The sequence below is a fragment of the Amblyomma maculatum genome, chromosome 10 (genome assembly GCF_055883805.1).
Source record: "Amblyomma maculatum isolate TAMU_Amacu chromosome 10, ASM5588380v1, whole genome shotgun sequence".
Taxonomy (NCBI): Eukaryota; Metazoa; Arthropoda; class Arachnida; order Ixodida; family Ixodidae; genus Amblyomma; species Amblyomma maculatum.
This window is the reverse complement of record NC_139353.1, coordinates 75,044,153-75,068,041: the sequence shown is the minus strand read 5'-3', so window position 1 is coordinate 75,068,041 and position 23,889 is coordinate 75,044,153. Positions and strand designations below refer to the sequence as shown.

At 45.7% G+C, this 23,889-nt stretch overlaps 1 long non-coding RNA gene across 1 annotated transcript; it reads left to right on the top strand.

Moving 5' to 3' along the window:
• The first annotated feature begins 14,872 nt into the window (after positions 1 to 14,872).
• LOC146176813 (uncharacterized) lies at positions 14,873 to 16,685 on the top strand. Its single transcript, XR_014701209.1, has 3 exons — positions 14,873 to 15,134; positions 16,349 to 16,492; positions 16,595 to 16,685. It is a non-coding gene; the product is annotated as an uncharacterized LOC146176813 (long non-coding RNA).
• Positions 16,686 to 23,889: the final 7,204 nt, after the last annotated feature.

Sequence of the window (23,889 nt, the reverse complement as noted above, 5' to 3'; positions counted from 1 at the left end):
ATATCTTTCAACACTTTCACCTACGGCTCGTCTACACCCTGATATCGCAGTGCCTGCATGACTACGAGATTTCTACTGTCAAATAATTTTTTTGTAATCAACGAATGCAATGTATAATGGCTGGTTATATTCAGAGCAATTTTCTATCACGTAGTTGTTGGTATGGACATGATAGATAGTAGAGTGCCCTTTCCGAAAACCTGCTTGATATTTGCTTTATTTTAGGCTAGAGTTGTGCTGAATTTTATTAGCGATTGCTTTAGTAGATATCGTATACGTAACACACAGTAAGTTGATTGGTTGGTTGGTTGGTTCATGGGAAGGGAAAGGCGCAGTATCTGTCACACTTGCTCTGTGGACACCTGAACCGCGCCGTAAGGGAAGGGATAAAGGTGGGAGTGAAAGTGGATAGAGAGAAAGGGGGGCCGTAGTGGAGGGCTACGGAGTAATTTCGACCACCTGGGGATCTTTAACGTGCGCTGACATCGCACAGCACACGGACGCCACTTCGTTTCGCCTCCATCGAAACGCAGCCGCCGAGGCCGGGATTCGATCCCGGGAACTCCGGCACAGTAGTCGGGCGTCTTACCACTGCACCACCCCGGCGGGGCGACAGTAAGTTGATTGGTATGCAATTTTTCAGGTCCTTAGCGTGTCTTTCTTTAGCATTAAGATATGTTTGTGGTCTTCAATGGCTCCAGTACCGTCAAAGACATCAAGCACTGCGTATACAATTAGGTGGCCAGTTTGTCTAGAATGATAACCTCCGTCCTTCAACAAATCTATAGTTACCTGATCCTCTCTGGCTGCTTCCCCCTTTTCAGTTTCTAATGCTTTCTTAACCTTGTCCTTCGTCACTGGCGGAATGTCTGATTGCTTTTGCCTACTGCCAATCTCATTATTGTCCTGCCTTCTTTGGCTACATTAGAGATCAGTAGAGAACTCCTCGGATACTTTTACTATCTTGTCCATATTCGTGACGACATTGCCCGCTTTGTCCTTTAGAGCATACATCTGAGATATGCCTATGCCCAATTTTCTTCATCGCTTTTTTAAGGCATGCCGCATTTTCTACAGCATGATCAATTTTTTCTATGTTATTATCCAAAAAGCGGCCGAGAGCCATCCTTCCATTTAAATAAAGGATTCATTCATTCATTCATACTTCCTTATATTGGCCACTTAGCGATTATTGATTAGCTTTGATATCTATGCCCATTCTACCTTGTCTCTTGGATTGGAAATTTTCATATTTTGGCGTTTCTTAATCAAATCTTTCGCCTCCTCAGACAGCGTACCGGTAGCGTATTTGGGTTTGCTCGGAACGGTGGCTCCGCAAGGGACAAAGCAACAGAAGAGACGAAGAAAACCGCGTATTTGGGTTTGATCGGTACGGTGGCTCCGCAAGGGACAAAGCAACAGAAGAGACGAAGAAAATGGGCTGTTCCGACTAGCATCTACCGCCCCCAGGAGCCGAGAAGCTTAGCGATTAGCGGCGCATGCTTTTTCAGTGGGTGTCGCGTTGGACGCGGCACTAGCTTGAGATGGCCTATAATACTATTACTATTACTACTACTACTACTACTACTACTACTAAATAATAATAACAATTCACAGTAATATTTCTCTGCTAATTATTATTATTATCATTAGTAGTAGTAATAGTATAGAGGAAGACTCGTTTCAAGTTGGCACTGAATGGTCTAGTTAACGGCCGAATTAACTGGCTAAATATTATCTTCACAGATTTAATTAATAATAATAATAATGATTGGTTCACAGGAAGGGAAAGGCGCAGTATCTGTCACACTTGTGTCTGTGGACACCTTCATCCCTTGGTGTCCACAGACACAAGTGTGACAGATACTGCGCCTTTCCCTTCCTGTGAACCATTTAATATTATTATCATTAATAATTAAAACTGAGAAGATATTTAGCCAGTTAATTTGGCCGTTACCTACAGACAATTCAGTGCCAACTTAGTGAAACGAGTCTTCCTCTATACTACTACTACTACTACGACTACTACTACTACTACTACTACTACTACTACTACTACTACTACTACTACTACTACTACTACTACTACTACTACTACTACTACTATTAATAATAGTAGTAGTAGTAGTAGTAGTATAGTATAGGATTTCTCAAGCTAGTGCCGCGTCAAACGTGACGCCCATTGAAAAAGCATGCGCAGCTAATCGCTAGGCTGCTCGGCTCCTGGGGGCGGTAGATGCTAGTCGGAACAGCCCGCTTTCTTCGTCTCTTCTGTCGTTTTGTCCCTTGCGGAGCCACCGTACCGAGCAAACCCAAATACGCGTACCGGTATCCTCTTTAACTATCCTACCGCCTTCTTCAACACAGCTCTCAGTACTGATATCTCTGAAATAATTGTTCATTGCTTCTCAGCTAATGTACTCATTCTCGGTTAGAATATTCTGTAGCGAGATACTGAACTCTTCCGCTCTCCTCCTCACCGCTAATTCGTTGATGTACTTCCTTCTCACTAATCTGTTTCCTTCCCTCTTCAGATTTAGACTATTGCAAGACCGTACCTGCATCCTCTGGTCATTGCATCGCACTTTCCCGATTAGCTCTGCATACTGCATAACGGTGGGGGTTAGAACGCAGTATGAAGTGAATTTCATTTTTAGTCACCCCGTTATGACTTTTCCATGTCCATGTTCGGTTCTTCCGTTTTCTGAAGAAGATATTCATGATTCTTATGTCATTGCGCTGTGCGAACTCATATAATAACTACACCTGCTATTCCTAGAACCAATACCACAGTCACCCACTGCCTGTTTTCTGGCCTGCTGGTGCTCTACCTTCGCAGTAAATTTGCCCATTAGTACAATAAACTGCGTCTTTTCTTTCCACATTGCCGATTCTACGTCTTCGTAGAAGCTTTCTAATGCCTGGTCATTATGACTACATGTAAGTGCGTAGGCATGTACAACGTTCAGATTGTACTGATTATTAAGCTTAATTACAATTCCGGCCACCCTCTCATTAATGTTAATAAATTTCTTTATATTACACGTTATATCATTATTGACACGTAAACCTACGCCTAGTTCTCGCCTCTCCGGTAAACCTCGGTAATGCAGTACATGCCCGTCCTTCAGTACAGTATATGCCTTCTTCCGCCTTCTAACCTCACTCAGCCCTATGACTTCCCATTTCATACCCTCTAGTTCCTCTAACAACACTGCTAAACTAGCTTCACTAGCTATTGTGCTAGCGTTAAACGTTTCCAGGGTGAATATCCAATGGCAGCCTGTCCAGCGGAGCCAGAAATTTTTAGCAACCCCGGTTGCGTCACAGGTCTGACCGCCGCCGTGGTCAGTTGCTCCGAAGCCGCTGGCAACTGAGGGCCGGGGTTTTATAAGTCGAATGATAGGATTATTCTAAGGATAAACGGCAATATCATTCCTAGGGCGGTGAGTATGCGCGTCATGGGATTGCAAGTTCAGGTGAATTGCAAAATTATTCGGTGGTCCAGAAAAATCGAAGCCAGCTTGATCCAAAAGTGCAGTTTTCTCGATAAAACAGCTTTGTGGCACACTGACATGAGGGAGACCAATCTCCTTAGACTGGTGCAGTGTGTCGTGAGCAGCAGTATTATAAACGGCTGCCCTTGCCTAAAGCGGGACAAGGCATACAACGAGCAGCAGGACATTTGGTATCAACATGTGGACTAAAACGACACTTGGTGTTCCTCAAAACGCGTCCATTAGCAAGCTTCTATGCTTCAAAGTATCCAACTCTGTCAATGAACACATGGAAGCGTTTTGAGGATTCCAGTGCCAGCGACTTCTGCGTGTCCGTACTGGTAGGAGTCGGAGAAAGTTGGAGTACTAGTTGGAGAGGTAACCAGGATCAATTTACACAGTCGCCGCAGAATACGAGAATGGCAACACTGTGAAAATAAAACATATTTACGGCAGTTTTAAAGTGTCTATAACACGTATCCGGCCCGCAGGAGTGTTACGCGCTTTAATGCTTCTCTCCCGTTTCGAGACACAAAACACCCAAAATTGAAAGAAAATTGACTTTGGGTCTTCGGAGTGATTAGTGTTGCTTAAAGCCTTACACCCATGCTGAAAGAATAGATCTACCGGGGTAGGAATTACGTGCCGTGTTTAGGAGTTCTATTAGGATGTTTTGAAAAGTATTACTTATAATACCCAGGTAATCAATATTGTGCCTTCATTACCGGATCTCTCCATGTCATTGAAAGAGCAATTTGAAACTGAAATAAATATTTTTTGAAGTTCAAACATGGCCAGTGAAGAAGTTCGGGAAAATTTTATTATCAAATTTCGTCGATACCAAAAGCACAGTGACCTTCCACAATCGACTTCTGTACACCATCCAAGAAACAATATATGCCTGCAATAAATATTCAGAACAGCTAGAGCGTGCTTGCGTTTATTGGTATTATTGTGCGCCGAAGACAAAATTCCATAGAATTACATGTGCGTCATTCCATGTGAAAGGAGACAAAAATGAAAGTATTTTTATTTTGAGTCGCTAATATTACTTCGATTTAAGACCAGTGTGAAAAAAGTGGCAGAACTATTATTTTTTTTTAGAAAAATAAAATATGTTGGCTTACATCATTTGGAAGATGCGATACATATTTTAATGTCTCACAATTTTCGTTAAAACATGTTAAAGTCCATGGCGACATTTGAAAATATAAATGTGCGCGCTTTCATACTAAAAATATGCAACTTCAATGACATAATTGTTTACAGGCATACATCGCTAAGATTTTAAATGTTTTGTGTATGCCCAATTTTTTGTTTTTATTTTGTGTTTGAACTCTAGACTTTAATTGCATGGGTTTGTAAAAAAAAAGTGGCAAGAGACCGAAATTTCGCCAAAACGACCACATGAAAGTTTGGTCTGATTTGTATAATTTAAATTTGCCAAAGCGACTCAGGCTAGAGAGAAACTCTAGTGGAAGACTCTGGAAATTTCCACCACTTGGTCGGGATCGAAGCCGGGAACTCCGGCAGACTAGAAACCCGACTACCCTGCCGCAGTTCCAGGATCGATCCAGACCTAGGCGGCTGCATTTCGATGGAGGAGAAACGAAGTGGCGTCCGTGGGCTGTGCATTATCCTGGCTAGTCTGCCACCGAATTTTCGATTATTGTAGGCCCTCATTGTACCCGCCACCGCTTCGGTGGTGGACGACGGTTGTTGCGGGGCGCGTCTTTCTGTACGTTTTTTACTCTCTGTTTTTTCTTCTGTTGTTGTTGTGGCTGTAGGGAGAAGGAAAAGAAAATGCACGGGCCTGCTACTGGCTCTGTAGTTGAGCCACCTCCGCTGCCTCGTACAGACAGAAGAAAAAATACAATATAAAGAAAAGGAAGAGGGAGAGAAAGACGCGCACTGCAACAACAGCCGTCGTCCACCACCGAAGCGGTGGCGGGTGCAATGACTCCTGCCGCAAGCGGCGGTGACCTACCAGTCCCAGCCTCATCAGGGGAATACCTTTAGGCAGCGGAGGTGGCTCAGCTATAGTTCACCCCCTGATGGGGCTGGGACAGGTAGGTCACCGCCGCTTGCGGGCGAGAGAGGTGGCGAAGGGTGGCAGTTCCTGTCCCTACGTGGCTGGGACGGTAGGTCAACGCCGCTTGCGGCGGGGGCTAGCCAGCCACTGATTTTTATCCGTTGTAGGCCGTCATTGCACCCGCCACCGCTTCGGTGGTGGTGGACGACGGCTGTTGCTGCGGCGCGCGTCTTCCTCTCCCTCTTCTTTTCTTTCTTGTCTATTTTCTCTTCTGTCCGCACGAGGCAGCGGAGGTGGCTCAGCTACAGAGCCAGTAGCAGGCCCGTGCATTTTTTTTCTTTCTTCCTACAGCCACAACAACAACAACGCCGCTTGCGGCGGGGTCTAGCCTGCCACCGAAGTTTTATCTTTTGTAGGCCATCATTGTACCCGCCACCGCTTCGGTGGTGGACGACGGCTGCTGTTGTGGCGCGCGTCTTTCCCTCTTCCTTTTCTTTCTTCTCTATTTTCTCATCTGTCTGCACGAGGCAGCCGAGGTGGCTCAGTTACAGAGCCAGTAGCAGGCCCGTGCATTTTCTTTCAACTGATTGATTTATAGGAAGGGAAAGGCGCGGTAACTGTCTCACTTGTTTTCTGTGGACACCGCAACCGCGCTGTAAGGGAAGGGAGGTAGGGGGGAGTGAAAGTGGAAAGAGAGACAGAGGAGCCGTAGTGGAGGGCTACGGAGTAATTTCGACCACCTGGCGATCTTTAACGTGCGCTGACATCGCACAGCACACGGACGCCTCTTCGTTTCGCCTCCATCGAAACGCAGCCGCCGAGGTCGGGTTCGAACCCAGGTACTCCGGCACAGTAGTCGGGCCCGGCGGGGCGTGCATTTTCTTTTCCTTCCTACAGAGAGAGCTCAGCCATAAAGCCAGTAGCAGGCCCGTGCGTTTTCTTTTCATTCTTCTTACTGCCACAACAACAACGATGTAAGCGCAATTTAAAGATCCCCAGGCGGTCAAAATTACTCCATAGCCATCCACTACGGCTCCCCTTTCTCTCTTTCCACTTTCACGCCCATCTTCCTTTCTTCCCTTACTGCGCGGTTCAGGTGTCCAAAGAGCAAATGTGATAGGCATTGCGAATTTCCCTTCCTGTGAACCAATTATTATCCTATAACGTGCACTGGGGGGGGGGGGGGAATTGCACAGCATATGGACGCCACTCCATTTCGCCTTAATCGAAACTACAGTAAACTAGAATATAATAGATTCTAGTTCACTATAATTGAAACGCAGCCGCCGCAAGCCAGGACCACGTGGAGGGCTCGAAAACCACGTGTGGGCTATGATCCCTTAACTTCTACAGTAATCCAAACGTTTGGACCACCTCTTCTGCTCAATATATTAAACAAATAGATGGTGTTAGCTTTAGTCCAGCCCGGTAGGTTGCGAAAGCAATAATAGCATGGCTACGCTATAGTTCAGATCGTACTGTAGCCAATTGTGGTGTACCATGTTGACCGTGCAATTTACATAGGACACACATTGGAGTTTCGAGAACCTTAACCTAAGACACAGTCTTAGCAAAGAGGCGTCTCTTGATGTTCACAAACACAGAGCGTTGTTCCTCAATGCATCTAGGCAGTTCTTTCAACATGTCGTCAGTGTTCACGGGAACTTTCACTATCTTCTTTTGATGCCATATTGCCCGTTCTTCCAGTTCATCAGCCGCCTGATTTGGACAGATGGAATGCATGGAGGCAGTAGTCGTTCAGCCACTGGATTCAAATGTGATCAGTTCAGTTCAGGCGTTCAGTCGTGTCCGACTCTTCGTGACCCTATGGACCATGTCACGCCACGCTTTCTGGTCTCTCACTATCTTCTTAACATCACATAGCTTCATCTGCAATGCCTCGAGAATGCCATCTAACCATCGCGTTCGCTGCCTACCCCTTCTCCGGCGACCCTCAACCTTTCCCAACATCAAATCTTTCTCCAGCGACTCCTCTCTTCGCATCAGATGACCAAAGTAGCTGAGCTTTAACTTTAGAATTTGACCCTCCAATGAGCAGTCAGGGTTTATGGTCGACAATATCGACTGATTTGATCTTCTGGCAGTCCAAGGAACTCTTAAGAGTCTTCGCCAGCACCACAATTCAAACGCGTCAATTCTTCGGCGGTCAGCCTTTTTCACAGTCCAACTCTCGCATCCATACATCACAACTGGAAAGACCATAGCACGGGTTATACGGATCTTGGTTGGCAGACTAATGTCTCTGCTCTTTACTAGGCGGGCAAGGCTAACCATTGCTCTCTTTCCCAGTAGCAGGCGTCTCCTAATTTCATGGCTGCAGTCTCCTTCCGAGGTAATCTCGGCGCCCAAGAACAGAAAATCTGTCACAGCTTCAAATGTGATAGACCCTCGGAAATAGGTGGGAAACGATACCCATTTGACACTCTGTGGAGGGAAACCTTCTGGTCTTTAAGGCTCTCTTGACACGCTCTACACACCAGAGCACTTCTCATTGTTTCCTCGTCCCATTCTGGACAAACTAGGCGAGGTTAGCGATGAGACGTGTGAAATTCAACTGCGTCGCCAACAGTGTCGTAACTGAAGAAAATCAATCGCTAATCATAGGTCATGAAATAGCCAAAGCAATTCCCAAACCTCGAGAATGGCATGATTTTTTCCGTCGAGAAGAAGGACACGTGGCAATGAAGGGGACGTCAACTTCGCCGGACGAAAAAATATTTCAAGTGATGCTTTAAACCATAACTGATTCATAGTATTAGCGTTTCGCTGCTATACACCCCACTAAGACAAAGAGGGAATGCTTCGCATTGTAGCGCTTTTCATTCAACATCGACTGATAAAATATTGAAAAGAACGATATTGAACTAAGCTAAATGTATAAAAGCCTTATTAAAAATTCGATATAAATTTCGCTGACAATAATTTATATTTAAATTAAACACTGTAGCATGATATTTATTTATTGCAAAAAGCGAATCATGGAATCTCTCAGCACAACAGCGCTATTACAAATCGTATCAAGTTACGAAAGCCCCGCCGTGGTGATGTAGGAGTTAACCCAGGCAGCACATTTCATCGGCCCAATAATGGGGATTGATTGGGGATTACTGGCCCACAAGTGGCCCAATGGTGCCATTGAGGTACCAATAATGTGCAGCCACGCTATACCATAATCATTATTGGCCCAGTGAACTTCACCCATATCCGTTATTGGCATTCAACCGGCTAAGAGCGGTCAATAATGCCTATTCATATTGAACAGTTTGCCATTATTGTATACACAATGAGGCAGCCTGGTCATTATTGGCCAACCAGCTGCAATTGTTTGCCAATATCTTCCACACCATGGTATAACCTGGTAAATATTGTCCGGTCAATAACAACGGCTTCTCAATATTGAATATATCTAGGCATACAGTGGTCAATAATGTCCAACCAACTTTCCCGGCTTCCTAACATTGTAATATCTTGGTTTCTAGTGGTCGATATTGTCTAATGAGCCTTGATGGCTGACCAGCATTGCACATATCATGGCATAGCTTGGCTAATATTGTCCGGCCATTAAGGTTGCCTCATCAACATTGAATATATCTTGGCATACATTGGTCAATATTGCCCCACCAGCTTTGGTGGCATCCTAACATTGTATATATCTTGGATTATAGCGGTCAATATTGCCTAATGAGGTCTGATGGCTGGCCAGCATTGCACATATAATGGCATAAATAGGTTAATATTGTCCGGCCATTATGGTTGTCTTGTCAGCAATAAATAAATCATGGCATATATTGGTCAATAGTGACCCGCCTGTCATGGCGGCCTGCCAACAATGTATACATATGCATTATATTGTTCAATATTGTTCGATGGACTGTGGTGGCTAGCCAGCATTGCACCTTAATGGCATAGGTTGGGCAATAATGTTCTGCCAATATGGATGGCTTGTCAACATTGCATATATCTTGACATAGATTGGTCAATATTGTCCCATCAGCTTTGATGGCATCCCAACATTGTATATATCATGGTTTCTAGTGGTCGATATTGTCTAACGAGCTTTGATGGCTGGCCACCTTTGCACATTTTAGGCTGCGGCGGCGCTAAAAAAATAGTAGAAGCAGCTCTGACCGACAGAGACATTTCTAATGCTTGCATCTCAATATGACAGTGTGTTGGGGCTAATTTCTTCGCAGCTAAATTTTTCGCTGGCCCGGACGTCAGTTTACGTTCAACTGTAGAAGATATTCATACGCCATACGTAATTTGGGCCACCATATATATAATGTTTATTGGGGTTAATGTATAGATTGTCCTAAAATTGTTTGACTGAGCTGACCAGACAAAATGAACAGAAGTGCCCATAACGGAAAATGTAGAATATATTTTTCTGAATACATTTTTCGTGATTCGCTAATTGTTGTGGATGACCTGCGATTATACTTGACAATTTTGGTAAAGAACTCTTTTATTTACGACTTTAGGCACGATTAATTGTTATATAAAATTCTCCATATAATATCTTCGAGACAATTCCTGCAGACTAGAGGCCCGGATGTCGATCACGCGTGGACGTAGCTAACACAGATAGTGTTCCAAACTTTAGCCAAGTGTTGAAAAAATTCTGACAGCACGTGGAATCTACACTGCAGAAATTAGCGAAGGCGAGATAAATGCTACTGCATGCGGTGCATTACGTATCATTACCGTTATCAACTAAACGCAGCGTCATTACCATTGATTCTGTCATCATTGTCATTATCACTAACTGCAGCGTCATTCTCGTCGCTATCCTCACGGTAGACAAGGAGAATTACGTATGGGGCTAGTTTCGCGATCCAGGGTTTAGCGCAGTTGGTTAAAGCGTTAACTAGGCTAGGAATTCGATTCCCGGTGGAGACGATTTGTTTTTCTGATCTCGTCAAATCAGGATGATTGAAAGTGATTGACACATCAATGCACAGATCCGATGCACAGATATATCCATGCACAGATCTCGAACATATCTCTCGCACAACTCTCGCGCACGGGATTTCGTTCCATGGGCCTATTTATACGCATGCGAGTACAAGCATACGCGCACGCTCAAGCACACATCTGATCTGACAAGCAAATGTTTAATAGATGCGTGTCCGCGAAAAAAATCCTGCGCAGTCAAGAAACGCAAGGTACTCAAATGCGAAGAACGCAACAGAACGTGTGTGTGTCGCTTGAACAAACACCAGGGGTCACGTTTGGATAGGAAACGCAGAAACGATCGAATATATCCGGTGAATCCACATCCTGTAAACGTTTGCCCATGATTGGAAACACGCACACGTAGCATCATTATTTCCGTCTTTTTTTACGCGATGGAAAGAAACCCAACATGTTCAAGCTAAGCAGAGGTGGGAGAGATTGATCGCGCTAGCCAATCAAGCACGCACTGCATGATTCGCCATTACCCTAGCTGTTTCCGGCATTCAGCATAAGCACCGACTATACCACGCCTCAGTACTAGCTGTTCTTATAGACAGATATGTTGGGCTGCTTTCAGGGCCTTCGAGTTCTAATATCTACGAAACACAAATTTGCACTGTACTCTTTTGCGCTCTGCTGTGGGCTTCAGCAACAGACAAAGACTGAACGACTTTGGCCATCGGTGCAGCAGCGCGTAAAATATTTCAGCTAAAAGAAAAAATACAAGCAACATGTATTCTACGTTATGTCTAGATGACAAGAAAACAAATCTGAACTGTCCTGGAATGGTTCGTATTCTAATGCGACGTAAATCGCACACTGCCAAAAAGTAGTGTACATGTAAAAGATAATAAAAAAAATCAACAGCACTGCATGGGGCAAGGCAAACGAAAAAAAATTTAAAACAATTACCTACAGTGTAATGAATGCGCGCACATGTGTCGCCAGCATATAGGCTTCCAAAGCACCGTCGTGCGGCGCTGCTGCTCCTAACAGGGAGCGCCATCTCTGACAGAGAAATAGAAACTGGGGATAAACGCGGCGGCACCACCTAGGCATCCCGTGCAAGTTTTCTCCTTTCGCTCGCTCGCTTCTGCGCACGTGCAGACGTCTCGCGCTGCTTTGTCGCGCGGGCACTCACTGGACGCCGCCGGCTCGCTAGCTGCCTTCACGGCGTGCGCCGTGCGCTTTCTCTCGCACGAGCACGCGCATTGACGCGCCCCCGCAGGCGCACCGCGACATGCAACCCGCATTCCGTCTTGATTGGGCAACCTGACGCGTACTTCCATGAATGATACTTTATTATAAGCGGGAAACTTTTTATTCACGTCTGCACTGTAGAGCAGACGACAGACGGGGATGAGCAAATATTGATTGTGAATGCGTCCCACATTAGCAAAAAGGTAGGAATGCATCTCGAGGCAAGTCCGCTATGTAATTATATTGTCGTACATAATATCTTTAAAAACTGCTAAAGTATCATCAGTACTGTGGAATAAAGTGGCCCGCTCGTTGACCATCGTTTTGGCCGGTAGCATGCGATCTGTATACGGATTTGTTTTTTTATTATTACGACGTTAGCAAAGGAAATTTCGCAGTAGAAGAATAAGTATATACTCCGAAGGAGATGTTTCATCAAAGACAAGAACGCTAGCAATCTCATAAGCACATGCGTGCTCCGTGCGCTACACGCGATATAACCGGCTCGCTGGCTCGGAAGGCAGGTGAAATCCAAGCTTGTACTACACAGTGTTTTATTTCGGTTCTTATTAAATGGTTGCGCTTCATTTATGATAATATTTGGTTTGCACTCACGAACCTTGCGACGCGAATGGGATGCTCCGTGCGAGTAGTGTTAGTCGAGCCATAGCCAGGATCACTTTTGTACTGCACTTCCGACGTATCTTCGTTAATAATAATAATAATAATAATAATAATAATAATAATAATAATAATAATAATAATAATAATAATAATAATAATAATAATAATAATAATATAATAATAATTGGTTCACTTATTGGCCAGTTTGCGAAAATCTGTAAAAGCGTCTCAGCAAGGCATGTTTTCCAACGCCGCCCCCCCCCCCCCCCCAAAAAAAAAAGAAAAAAGAGGCCTCCCTCCTAGATATTTTCTTGGTCAATCTAAAAATGAAAAGGCAGCTGTGGACACTTAGGGCACATTCACACATCAGTCTCGATTGCGGACGTCACATCTGTTGATTTGGTTGCTCTCAGAGCACTCAAAGCAGGGAGAGAGCACAAAAAAATCGGCAAAACTAGACACGCGGAGAGCGACGAGCAGGATAATCTTCCATCCTCTTCACTTTTTATGCATGGTGTTTAACCACTGTACTTTTTTGATGGCTCTCCAAGCCGTCTTTGTCAACTGTCAACATTTCTGAGTTTACGAAGAAAGGGGAAATTGGCTCTATTTGTTTCCACAAAGAACGCGAGACTTCTCAGAACGCTGTCATGGTGTTGGAAAACAGGTCTTGCGGACACGCTTCCACAGGAATCTGCAAAGTTTCACACGTGAGCCTCGAATTTTGGTGCTTCGCCTACTATTCTGGCTTCCCATGACACAATGCTACTTAGTACATCCGTTCCGCATCAGCGGAAGCGTTTTTGTATTGCCAAATAACCGCCAGACGCAACGCGATCGCCGCGCGTGCACAGGAGTCTAGCGGAGCGTCTGCTCCGGCGAAGCCCCATCGTTTCACATTTCGCCACCTTGCCAGGAATGCGGCGCTGCCATCGCACGGCGAAACTTGAGCTTGGGCTCCCTATATGGTAACAAAATTGAAATTGCATAATAACGATGTTCTTTACGGAAGTTATTTTTGTTCGAAAGCTGTAATATATAGCTCATAATGATGCATTTGACCACAGCGTTTGACAGCGCTCTCTTAAGCATTCTTCAGAAACTATTCTTCAAACATTCATTGCCTTATTATCCAACCATATAATCACCGCACCGAAGGCGTTTCCCTTCAGAGAACTAAATAATTCTATCCCATCATGTCAACCAGACAGCTAATTGCAATTCATATATATTAAAAATAATGCGAGTGCGTTACTTTAGCAGTTTTGAGGCATTTTTAGAGAACACCACTCTCGAATAATTTAACACATGATTGAGAATTAGGGTTCCTTTGTGAAATATTCTGCCGCTTTCACAAGCGCTGCTTCCGCGGGCTGAAAGATGATTATACCGCGCTTCTTTCTGAGGACAACCTTGTCCCAAGTTCGTAGATATAGTTTCAATGTTGACCCTTGCTTTCTTTCTACTTTTTCTTTACTGCAAATTTAGTTCTTCAGATCTTAGCTCGTCGAGTATTTTGTATTTCTTGATATGCCCACGCTTAGTTCTACGCGGATTTTTTCTTGCTCTAAATGTCCACCTGATTAAAAAAAATAAAAATGAATAACATGGGAATTTTTAACCTTGAAGTACTCGTAGTTATGGTCGTTTTCGCTTTTCTTTTCCTTAATAGGAATACAGCAAGTATACGGGCTGTTGCATCGCTCAGTTGCGCGTGATGACGTTTCAAGAGCACTCCGTCATGAACAGCGACCTGTGTGCCATCTTTAATAAAAAAAAAATATGTCCATTTGTTTGAACCGAGGACGATTCCGTGAAAACTGAAGATTGTTTTACGTATGTGATCATTATTTGAAACTATGAGGTAAAACGTATTTTGCATTAACAAAAAAAAAAAATATAGCGAAATTATCATTCCACTGAAAATGTTACCGAGCCAACAGTCGAGGCGACCAAAGAGCTCCGAACGCACTCCTCGTTGTTTTAGCGAAGCCAAGGGCAAAACTCTGCGCCTTCCTCCTCACAAGCTTGGCGCAAAAAACATATGGTTTCCATTCTCTCGTCCTTTTGTCGCCTCTCCGCCCGAGGGCCTTGACTAAAGCAATTCTCCAAACCGCTTTCAACTTCCCGTCTTGTAGCCTTTTCTCCCCGTAAAGCAGTCATCGCGGAAGGGCAGCGACCTTCACTGCCCTCTCTTTCCTCCCGGCTAGGCAGGCGTTGCTCACAATGCCCCCCACTCTACTCCCCCTCACTCTTCCCTTCCTTCCCGCCAACTTTCCTGGCCGGCAGCCTTCTGGGCTCACGTGGTCCTGCGGGACCTCTTTCATTTCTCTCACCCCCTTTCGAGCTTTATGCCTACTCTTTCGACAGATCTCAAGCAAAAAAAAAAAAAAAAAGAGGGAGAGAAAACACAACCATGCTTCTGCCCCCTTCCAACCGTGCCTCAAAACTCGACACAAGCCGCTGATTCAGAGGCGTCTGGTCGGCCACACAATCCCCACCCGCTCGAGCTGCTCGAGCTCCAGCAGCTTTGGACAGCAGAACCGAAAAACCAAGCCTTGTGAAAGTTCCGATTCGTTTTAATGGCCATGCCTGAAAGAGGATATTTGTGAGTACCACCAGCTTTTTAAGTTGTTTGTTCATAACTGAGCTCTCTGAGATTATTTCTTGCTTTGTCTCCTTGTAAGATCGCTACTTTTTCTTACCAGGTGTATAAAGCATCAGATCCCTGGGATGTACTTTGCGTGGCAGCATTCATTTTGGATTGTTGCAACTGAGGTCTGCAAATCTGCGCTAGCCGTATGGTAAGATACTTTTTTTTGCAACCCCGCCGGGGTGGCGCAGTGGTTACGACGCTCGACTACTGTTCCCAAGGACGCGGGATCGAATCCCGGCCTCGGCGGCAGCTTTTCGGTGGAGGCGAAAAGCAAGGCGTCCGTGTGCTGTGCGATGTCAGTGCACGTTAAAGAACCCCAGGTGGTCGAAATTTCCGGAGTCCTCCACTACGGCGTCTCTCATAGCCTGAGTTGCTTTGGGACGTTAAACCCCGCAAACCAACCAACCAACCAACTTTTTTTTGCATTATTTGGTGCAGTATGTTGTCAGCCTTGATCATCATGTCAATAACCGATATGCTTGCGAGAACGGAAAGTCATTTATTTCGACCGCACCACGCCAGTCAGTTCCGAACTGTATTTTCAGCGCACTATTTTGTATGCATAAACTCTGGTCATAATGACAAAATTTACGGCGCAGAGGTGGCCAATTTGTATTGCAAAAGAAAAACGTTGTCCTGTAAAACGTGACGCGTGTTTTGTGTGATTTTCAGGTTACAACTTCATCGCGCGTGTGTTGTGTGTCTGAAGTGGCCATAAACTCAGAGTTAAGTCTAGCTTTCTGAGACATGATTTTTAGTTGCGAGCGAATATTTAATATTGCAATTTGCCGTTATGAATGCGCTATTGGAATGGTCTAAACGACGCGTAGCTTATTAACTTGTTTGATCTTTCTATTGGGCTAATTCCGAGTAGTAGAAGTGTCACAAAATAGCCGCTTAAAATAGGTTATTTACAGTTGTTACCATAGTTCTTATACTTTACTACATGTACAAACTTGTTCCCACAACAAACGTGATGCTAAGTTACGGATTTCTTTATTTTTTCAGTTCGAGTGTATCATACAAACCCCAAAGCATCTGTGTCGTACGTTGTTTTGGCTGCAGCTTTGACAACTTTTAAAACGTTCTGTTTGCAGTAATGATGCGGTGCACACTAAATTTAGCAGCCGCGGTCGGAGTGCGACTGCCATTTTTTGTGTCTGTTTTTTCCTTTGTAGTTTCTTTTTAGTTCTTGCTGCAATCTATTCAAAGGAAAGCTATTGATTTGAAGCTTCCAGTTATGACGACGTCTTTCTTCTACAGGTGTTCGATCACAAAGGCACTGCAAGTATAAGGGGGCAAGCACTGACTACCGTTTACCGAATAGATAACGGCAAATATCATTTTGTTTTATGTTTCCAGCGTCAACAACACATCCACATGGGAAGCCGTGCACTGCCAGATGTCGCAACCAATGTAACCAAGTTAATATGGCCGGCCTCACTGAGCATGCAGCTTATTTCAACCTGAGTAAATCAGACAAGAAAGTTGCCTGAGGGCCAACAGGTAGTGCTTTATTTTGCATTTTTACTCCACGGTCTAGCTGCACTTCCACTTTCCAAAAGTTTTCTGTCTTAATGGATTTATGAATGTTGCTTTTATTTCCAGGTGCCATCTGCGAAAGGAAATACATTGTTATGCACGCTGCTCAAGTCCATATCTTTAAAGGCTGCATGGAGCTGCTGCCCCTACAACCGACCACAAAAAAATCTGCGATGAACGCAGCGCCTTCCTCCAACCTGGGACCTGAGAACACCTTGCCAAGGGACGCAAAGACAGAAGGAGCACTGAAGTCTAAGAGTTCTGCCTAAATGTTACCATGCCCTGTAACACGTGCACACCTAATAAATCACCATGCAGTGAACCTTTCAGCTGTATTATTTTCTGTGCATGGATATCCTCAGCATGCTTTATTTAAATAAAAAGCTGCATGAAAAATATCTGCACTGCATAAGTAGGGGATGGCTTTGCAGGTGCCTATTAGTCATAGCACAAAAAAGCAACTAGCCGGATTGCCAATTGCTCTGGCTGGATGCCAATAATGCAAAACCACTGGGCAAGATTGGATTGAAAATTATGGGTAGCCGATAAATCTGGCTGGATGCCAGTTGTGAATATCCAGTGAATAAGCATGGATACAAGATATTGGATGGCCAGTGAGCTTGGCGGGATGGCCGTGATATAACAGCCAGTGAGTGAGCTTGGGTGGAAGATATTGAGTAGCCATTGAGTAGCCATTGAGTGCCGTTGAATGCCAGTAAACAAGGTAGTATGCCAATACTGGTTTTGATAGGAGAGCCGATCAAATTGGTTGGCATATATCTTGGCTCTTTGTGCGCCCCAATCAGACGCCAATATTGACCAATATTGGGACCAATATATCCCAATATTGGACCATTGGCGGTCCATTGACGGCGTGCTGCTTGGGAAGGCGTTTGACGACTCCCCCAAGGATGCGTAATAAAATCACGGCTCAATTTTCGAGCCATTGCAGAAAACCACTGCACTACGCAACACTGCTTTCAAGTCAGATAACAATATTTTATCGCATGCAGTCACTGCATCCACCCCATGCAAAGGCCTAATCCACGTGTGTTGCCGAATATGCCAGCAGAACACTACACAGCTCCGACCGCAACGGACATTCTGCGGAGTGGGACATTTATGTCCATAACATTACTTTGCCGTCAGAAGTTACCTATTCATCTCTCATATTTCTTGCGAGCAACGGAATTAATTTTCTTCATGATGTACTTAACTGCGCGTGCTAAGGGAAAAATCATAACAGTGCATGCCCGTGTGGGGCTAGACACATGTTACGTACCATAGCGGATAAATGCTATCGAAGGAGCACATTTTTTCGTCTAGCAAAATGCTCCACGTATATGCACCACGGGCAAGTGGAGACATGCACCTGGCACTAACAGAGGCAAGGAGTATAGTTTCAGCACGATCATAGATGGTAATGGGCAATATTGCGTTGAACGTTACTTTCCATCCCAGAAAGGGTCACATATATAGCGCTCCATAAAGTGTTGTTAACCACCACAATCGTTATACGTTCTCTATAGGACGTTTGCGGCTGTGGGAGGCGGCCAGTGTCTATAATGTGTGGGATGTTAACACTCCAACTTGATATCGGCTTTTCTGGGGCAGGTGTCTGTTCATATTGTGGATATGGTTACGCCGGCTGGGTGTGTGATGGTCCTGATTTGGGACTACTCGTGTGCGGTGCAGGGGTTCGTAGACGGGCTGAGCTCGTATGCACGAATGTCAACCGGCCTTCACCGCCGTTTGTGCGTGCATCGGTCTGAGGACACCTGCGGTTGGCCCGGACATTCGACGACGGTTGAAGGGCTCGCTCTTCTGAATCCATTACACTTTACATAGGCATGCGACTATGAATGTTCACACTGACGAGGCAGTGAATGTTCACATCTCGGTGGGTGTTTTCGGTTATATCAGTGGGGATGTCAATAGTCGCACGACTGTTGTCTGCGGGAGCTGCATCCTTCTCACATTTTGTTTATTCATAAAATGTTTTTTTGGGGAACTCAACGCTACCACACCTAAAGCGAGACCTCGGGTAGCCGCAGCTACGTCTTGAACAGGCGTAGCTACGAGAAGAATTAGAAGAAGAAGAAGAAAAAGAGACGATAAATAAGAAGACGATGATGAAGAAGTCAAAGATGACGACAAAGAACAAGAAGAAGACGAAGAAGAAGATAAAGAAGCACACGAACATGAAGAAGACGAAGTGAAAGAAGCACGCTTGGTGCCCACCGCGAATGCTTTCACTCCAGATTCGGTTAGCAGCCTTGAACGTTTATCATTTTTTTTAAACCCTTGCATGTGAGATCTCGCAGCAATGCTTCTATATATTTACTGTGAAGTTCGATGAAAAATTTTAAGTTTCAATTCGCCATAATGGATTTTGTATTATTCAAAGATAATGAATGAGGTTTGTGGCTTCTACGCCGTGGCCTGACCTTTTATTGCGAATAAATTAATATGCTCTTGACCACCGATCAGAAATTTTTTCGACATTGTTAGTGACTTTAGTCTAATTGCTAATCTGTTTTAGGAGATGACAACCGTGACATGGAGGCTCCAACGTGCGAGTCTGGTCTTACAAGTACGCCAGCCAACAATGAGAACGATGGATCTTATGACTGGCCAATAACTGACAATGTCTCATTGTAATGCTTTCACATCGAACGATCGCGAAAGATCCCAACGGGCCGTGTTCGAGCGCGGGTACTTGCGTTCCGTAGCCGAGCGGCTCCGAAGTGGAGTTGCAAATTGGGTTAACCTATTCCGCTTTTCTTTTCTTTCGTTGATAAGCGACCGCGTGAAACCGTAAAACCCACACGTCGGGCACACGACAGCAGTATGTCAACGTTCGTGGGGACGGAGTGCTGCACTCAGTGCGAACGGCACCGATGCCGGCGTATTTTAATTAGGACTACCAAAGTAATCATATATCAACTCTCTTTCCAGTATCGCTGCTCGACAGCTGCAAATACGATGTATGGCTTCGCTGCACAACTTCGTTTCTCATACGCCATCTTTGCGCAGCTCTGACAATGTGTATACAGTAACTATAATTTTAACCTTTGCCCAAAGGCATCAGTGCGCTGTTGCGCCGGATCAACCTGTCACGGTTCCTCCCATATGGTTCTACATGCACACCTGAAATTGTTTTGCTTTAGACTCGTAGGCCACTAATTATGTATGAGCAAGTATCATATAGAAAACAGCAATTCAACCTAAATAAAAGAAATACAAAAAGCCGTGGATTGGCGCTTTAGGTTTAACAGAGATAACAAGATTGGGCTGTTGCCTATGTGAATAAATTAGACATAATTGTGATTAGTTGTTTATAGTGCTTTGGTACTTTCCTTTTCGGTCACAAGTCTTTTCTGAAGTTCCGTAACGTTCAGCGTTTCTTTATAGGGAACGAGACACCGAATTCCAAGGTTGTTCAAAGCCTGTCACGTGCTTCCTTTATGTTTGAAGACCATCTCAGCCAAGTATTAGACTCAAATGAGCCGTATAAAATAATTTATTCATTTTATAACCATTGTGGAAATGTTCGCTCACGCATTACAGACTCATTGCTGGCGAATTGACTGTGCCGTAGGTTCACTGAAAAAACCATAATCAGTTATTTGTGACGTCATTGTATAGTTTTCTGAAGTAAGAGACGATGCTGCTGGTAAGCTCATTACGGCTGTTCTTGGCAACGCTCTAACATATATAACGCACGGACAGCACGATGTCTCACTGTAGCCAGAATTGTGCTCGATGGCAATATTCATTCACTGAAATCTACGAAGGCTACCACCAATGGCGCGTCAATGGTCGTCGGACGGTATTGTTCTCTGTCGCCGTATGCCCAGACCGGGGTGGTCGGCGCAGCAATGAGGCAACGTAGCACCCCTCGGATTTGTATCAAAATATACAAACGTCATCAGGAATGCTGATGTACTCGTGCAACAGTAGCATGCTTGCATAATTGCGGAGCCTTCGGCAATGGCGCCTCCCGCGGGCGCTCCAGGGGACGAAATACGCTGATCTCTGCTTGCCCTACTCGTCCCTACGCCTAGTCGCTTACGCCGGACGGCACTTCGGAACGGGTCAGCGACTCAACGCTGCAATAAAAGTTGGTCTTCCGTCACCGCTTTATTATAGGAAGCCTATGTCACAATAAAATAACATCGATAAAACCTACCAGCGTGTGGCGACTGTCTTCGATTGGCCTGATTTGCTGTCCACAAGAAGCGCCGACGACTGTTCCGGGCTGCTTGCAGCATTTCTCGGCGCACCCGTGTCACACCGGCGCTTCATGGGATCATGGTGCTTGTACGCAAAGATCGATTTCAGTTAACTGTTGCCAAAACTACATTCGGTGACCCTTTTCATTCGGTAAAATTTATGATTTTTCTCTCAACAATGGCCAGATTCGTACACATGAAGCGGCGCTCAAAACGGCGTACGCCGTGTGCATTGATCAGTGCGACTTAAAATAATACTCGCGAGCATCAACGCGTGCTTATTCATATTGTCACGGGTTCTATCGCTACCCGGACGGCAGTCCAGAAGGACAGGGTCAAAGGACGGGGTTGAGGCACAGGAGGCAGAGAGCAGGCGCTTGACCAGGCAAAAGCAGCGGCGTCCCACAACCAGGCGCACTCCGCAGAACTTCGTCTTCTTCTCCCTCCAGAACTGGCACGGTTAGCGCAGGTTACACTACTCCTCCCCCTGAAAGGCGCATCGTCCCGATGCGCGCTCCAGCGTAACTGAAACGTTAAATCAAGCAGAGCTCAGAGTCAGAATACGTGGTTCTAGCGTTCACAGTAAGTTTTGTGGCGAACCACATGCACCACTTCAGGATGAGTGGGCCGACGAGATGTGCTCGGAACAATCGGAATCACCTCGTAATTCACGTCGCTTATATGGCGAACGACCTCGTATTGGCCAAAGTAACGTTTTAGCAGCCTCTCGCTGAGACCGCGACGGCGAACGGGAGTCCACACCCACACTTTATCACCATGTGCAAAATGAACTTCACGATGCCGGAGGTTGTACCTGCGTGCATCGACGTGCTGGCGGTCTTGGATGCGTAGTCGTGCCAACTGTCGGGCTTCTTCTGCATGCTGGGTTACCAGTTGGACATCGCCGTAAGAGTAGGCCTCCGGCTCATGGGGAAGCATGGTAGTCACCTCTCGGCCATGCACCAGGCGGAACGGCGAAAACCCGGTTGTTTCCTGAGTTGCGGTGTTATAAGCGAAAGTTACATAGGGAAAAATATCGTCCCATGTACGGTGCTCGACGTCCACATACATAGATATCATGTCGGCCATAGTCTTATTAAGGCGCTCTGTGAGCCCATTCGTTTGGGGGTGGTATGCGGTAGTTTTCCGGTGGTGCGTGTTGCTTAAACACAAGATCTCTGCCATTAGCTGGGACACGAACGCGGCACCGCGATCTGTGATCAAGATTTCGGTAGCACCGTGACGGAGGACGATGGACTCGACGAAAAACTTCGCTACATCAGCTGCTATTGCAGAAGGTAAAGCTCGCGATTCAGCATATCGTGTGAGGTAATCAGTAGCAACAGCAATCCAGCGGTGTCCCGAGTTGGACGTAGGAAAAGGTCCGAGCAGGTCCATTCCTACCTGCTGGAATGGAGTCATAGGCGACGGAATGGGGTGAAGATGTCCTGCGGGTTGTACGGGCGGGGTCTTACGTCTTTGACAATCGCGGCAGGTCCGGGTATCGTGACGAACAGTCTTAGCAAGTTGAGGCCAGTAATGCTTGGAACGAATTCGTGCGAGTGTTCGGCTGTATCCCAAATGCCCGGAAGTTGGGTCGTCATGACAGGCGTCCATAATTTCATTACGTAGGTCAGCCGGAATAACCAGTAGCCAAGACCTCGCACTCGCTGCGAAGCTCTTTTTGTATAGCACATTGTTGCGAAGACGTAATGCGGGTAGAACGCGCAAGAAGACGCGTGGAATGGTGCCTTCTTGACCTTCCAGATGGGCGATTACTTCACGGAGTTCAGTGTCGTGTCGCTGCCGCACTGCCATATCGACCATGCTTATGGTACCTATAAAAGCATCTTCATACTCGTCGTCTTGACCGTCAGACGCTGATTCTATAGGAGCTCTCGAGAGGCAGTCAGCATCTGTGTGCCTGCAACCGGACTTATAAACTATTGTAGCATCGAATTCTTGCAACCGAAGGGCCCACCGTGCAAGTCGCCCTGAAGGGTCTCTCAGAGTGCTGAGCCAACATAGAGAGTGATGGTCGGTAACCACCTGAAATGGGCGTCCGTACAAGTAGGGTCTGAACTTATTAATCGCCCAAACTACCGCGAGGCATTCTTTTTCAGTGGTCGAGTAGTTAGTCTCCGCCTTCGATAATGTTCGACTTGCGTAAGCGATTACACGCTCGGTCCCGTTCTGTTTTTGAATGAGCACGGCTCCGAGGCCCTTGTTGCTGGCGTCTGTATGAACTTCAGTCTCGGCGTCCTGGTCAAAGTGCCCGAGTACAGGGGAGGTCTGTAAGCTTTGTTTAAGGTGGTCGAATGCACGCTGCTTTTCATCCGACCACTGGAAGGCGACGTTCTCCTTCGTGAGATGAGTAAGTGGTGCAGCGACATGAGAAAAATTGGGAACAAAGCGCCCATAGTAGGCACAGAGGCCCAGAAACCTCCGTACGGCGTTCTTGTCCGATGGTTTAGGAAAGGAGGCGACGGCGGCTGTTTTATCGGGATCTGAACGAACGCCCGCGCTACTGACGACGTGGCCAAGAAATTTTAATTCATCGTAGGCAAACTTGAACTTTGTTGGCTTCAAAGTGAGGCCTGCGCTTCTTATAGCTTGTAGTACTGCTCTCAGGCGAAGGAGATGATCGGAGAACGTGCTTGAGAAGATTACAACATCGTCAAGGTAGACCAGACAAGTTTGCCACTTCATTCCGGCCAAGAAGGTGTCCATAACGCTCTGAAAGGTTGCTGGGGCGGTACAGAGGCCGAACGGCATCACTTTAAACTCATATAGACCATCCGGGGTGATAAAAGCAGTCTTCTCTCGGTCGCGCTCATCAACTTCGATTTGCCAATAACCACTTTTCAGATCTATGGATGAAAAGTAACGGGCATGTCGTAGATGGTCCAGTGCGTCATCAATGCGAGGAAGGGGATAAACATCCTTCTTGGTGACGTTGTTGAGACGGCTGTAGTCAACGCAGAATCGAAGAGTGCCATCCTTTTTCTTTACTAGTACCACTGGAGCTGCCCATGGGCTGTGCGAGGGTTGGATTATATCGTCGGCCAGCATTTCTTGCACTTGGTTCTGAATAACTTCACGTTCTTTGAAAGAAACTCGGTAAGG